This window comes from Jaculus jaculus, chromosome 3 (genome assembly GCF_020740685.1).
Source record: "Jaculus jaculus isolate mJacJac1 chromosome 3, mJacJac1.mat.Y.cur, whole genome shotgun sequence".
NCBI lineage: Eukaryota > Metazoa > Chordata > Mammalia > Rodentia > Dipodidae > Jaculus > Jaculus jaculus.
In genome coordinates, this window is record NC_059104.1 from 90006557 (window position 1) to 90009849 (window position 3293).

The following is a 3293-nucleotide window of genomic DNA, read 5'->3' on the forward strand; positions in this document are numbered from 1 at the left end:
CCTAGTTAAGCCTTTATTTTCGATTTTTAAAAAATCTTTATGTATTTATTAGAGACAGAGGGGGAGAGAGAGAGTGAGAATGGGCATGTCAGGGTCTCTAGACACTGCAAACGAACTCCAGATGTGTGTGCAACCATGTGCATCTGTCTTATGTGGGACCTGGAAAATCAAACCTGTGCCTTAGCCTACACAAGCATGTACCTTAATCGCTAAGCCATCTCTCCAGCCCCTTATTTTCTATTTTTCTTTTAATTTTAGCAAGACTTGACTAGCTTTTGTGCTTTTCATTTTCCTTACTGGCAAGTTTACTTTAATTCTGTCAAAATATATGAGCCTAGGGCATTCATTACATTTTCCATTCAATGGCAAATTTTTGTCCAAAGTTAGAAATGTGTCTTTAGTGTACTGACTTTTTTTTCTCTAAATAAAATCTAAGTTAAATATTGTCAAGAGAATTTCAATGGCTTCACAGAACTCTCTGTCCACTCTGACTAATAGTAAGTTTCTTTATCCAAACTGCCCCTCAAACAGACTCACACATACTCACCTTTGTGCTTTGTAATCACTTACCAGAAGGTTGTTCAGAGGTCAACAATTATATAACTCTGCTTTAAAAATATGCCCATGGTTTCTCATAGCAAAGTAGTCAGAATAAAATTCAGACTCCTTATATGATCTGTCATTGTCTACTTACCTCTGCTGACAGTCTCTGCTGTCTGCCACTAAGACTCAGCAATACGTTCTTCTCTGTTTCTAGAATCTTGCCAGGTTTTTACCCCAAGTTTGGATCTTATACTTATGCTACCTTTCTTTTTAGCATAAATATACATTTTTTCTTCATAAAACATAATCTCAAATGTCCCTTCCTCAAAGAATTCTACTGAGAGTAATTCTTTAGTTATTGAAAATTATAGAACTCAGTTTTCCCAAAGTACTTACCTATATCTGTAAATGAAATGCTTGTTCATTTAATTACTTCTATTTTGTCTACCATACCCCCAAATAAGGAAATATCTAATCTATTATGTATCCCCTAATATTGAAGTACTTAGTGCCTGACATATCATGTCCATGACAAGTATATGCCAAATAAATGAGTTATTGTAAAAATATATCACATTTCTCATGTCAGGCACTAAGTGGTTCATCAATAAATTTAAAGACCTAAAGGAAAAGGCTCTATAAGCCCCAACTTGGCTTCACAGACTTGAGTTTGAAATAGCCTTCAAGCCCTCCTGGATTCCAAAATCTTATCACCTGATTAATTTTAACCTTTGACAGACCCAAAAGTATCTTATAGACAGAACGATGTCATCCAAGTAATAAATAAGACAGAGCATGTCTCATTCCAGTTTATCACTATTCTTACCTGGAAAGTTTAGTATCACTGAGTGACCTCCACTCAAAGTCCTGTGTTGTTCTTCAAAACAAATGTAGTGGAAACAACTGCTTCTAAAAATTGACACTTGTTGAAAACCATAAATTTTTATTACATTTCATTCAAACCAAGTTAAAGGTGATTGTTTGCAAAGACTGTTGGCTGGGCTCAATCCCTCAGCACCCATGCAAAGTGACACTTGCATCTATGATCCCAATGCACCTACAAAAATGGCAGGTGAAGCCGGGAGAATCTGAAGCTCTCAGGCTAGCTAGAGTTTAATGTCCTTTGGTAGTCTGGACAGTTCATTTACAATAGCAAGAGACTCTTTCTCAAGGAAGTTGTAGCACAGGCAACTGAACATTTTCCTCTTTCCTCCACAAATGTTTTAGTTACTTCACATTGCTAAAAAAGAACATCTGACCAAAAGCAGCTTGTGGGAGCAAAGGGTTTTGTTGTTGTTGTTGTTTGGTTTTTGTTTTTTGGCTTACAGTCTCAATGGGAGCCTTCATAATGACAGGAAATAAAAGATGGTAGAGCAAAATCTGGATATCACCTCTGCCATAGCAGGTAGAAAACAACAGCAAGAGACTCAGCCAAACTCTGGCAAGGAGGAGCTGTCTCTAACACCCCAAAGCCCACCCCCTTGTAACACATCTCCCCAAGCAAGGTTTCACCTCCCAAATTCCACTAGTTTGGAACCAAGCTCTCAAGAGACATGAGTTTATGGGGGACATCTGATTCAAACCACCACAAAAAGAGTGCCATGGCATGGAAGTCCATATATGCATACATAGACACATAAACACATAAACACACAAAAATAAAAAAGTAAAAATAATTTTAATTTTTTAAAATCATATAATGAAAATTAAAGACACTTAGTTTCATGCATAAAAAAATATATCAACTCAAAAGAACCAAGCAGAAAGTAGTAAGAACATTCACACATATAGAGTAGGATTTAAAAGAAAATATGATTTTTAAATGAATTTGTTTTTTGGTTTTTTGAGGTAGGATCTCACTCTAGCCCAGGTTAGCTTGGAATTCTCTATGTAGTTTCGGGCTGGTGTTAAATTCATGACAACCCTCCTACCTCTGCCTCCTAAGTGCTAGAATTAAAGGCTTGAACCCCATGCCCAGATTAAATTATATTTTAAATATGTCTTCATGTACATATGATAAATATTACCCTTGGATGTGGCAGATATTCTCATTAAGAGCATATAAACTTAATTATTTGATGAATTTTCATCATGGACCTCCATTGATATAATATTGGCTTCTTATAAGCCCTTTATAATAAGGATACTTCCTCCATATTTACTATAAATTTTTATGCTACATTCCATTATACTGCTTAAGGAGAAATGCCTTTGTAATTTTCTGTGACTTCTGTTCTGTCATGTATTCTTTATCTTTTTTAAAAATAGTTTATTTATTTATTTATTTTACAGAGAGAAAGAGAGAGAATAGGCATGGCAGGGTGTGTAGTGACTGCAAACCAACTTCAGATGCATCCGCCACCTTGTGCATCTGGCTTATGTGAGTACTGGAGAATTGAACCTGGGTCCTTAGGCTTCACAGACAAGTGCTTTAACTGCTGAGCCGTCTCACCAGCCCCTGTTTTGTCATATATTTATGCAGTATACCAATGGTTATATTTTCAAAAATTGAAGCTCAATACCACTAGTGATATTAAACTTTAAGTTTAAATTATAAGCTACTTCTTATTTTCATACCTACTCAAAACAATGTATTAATCATATGGCACATATATTTGGTAATCGGTATATATGTGTATACTTTCATAGATAATCTCATCTCAGCTCAGATTGTTTTCAAATTGAGAGTTATAGACATATATGTATAAATGTAACTGTGAATACATGAATAAAAATAAAGAACACCTTTA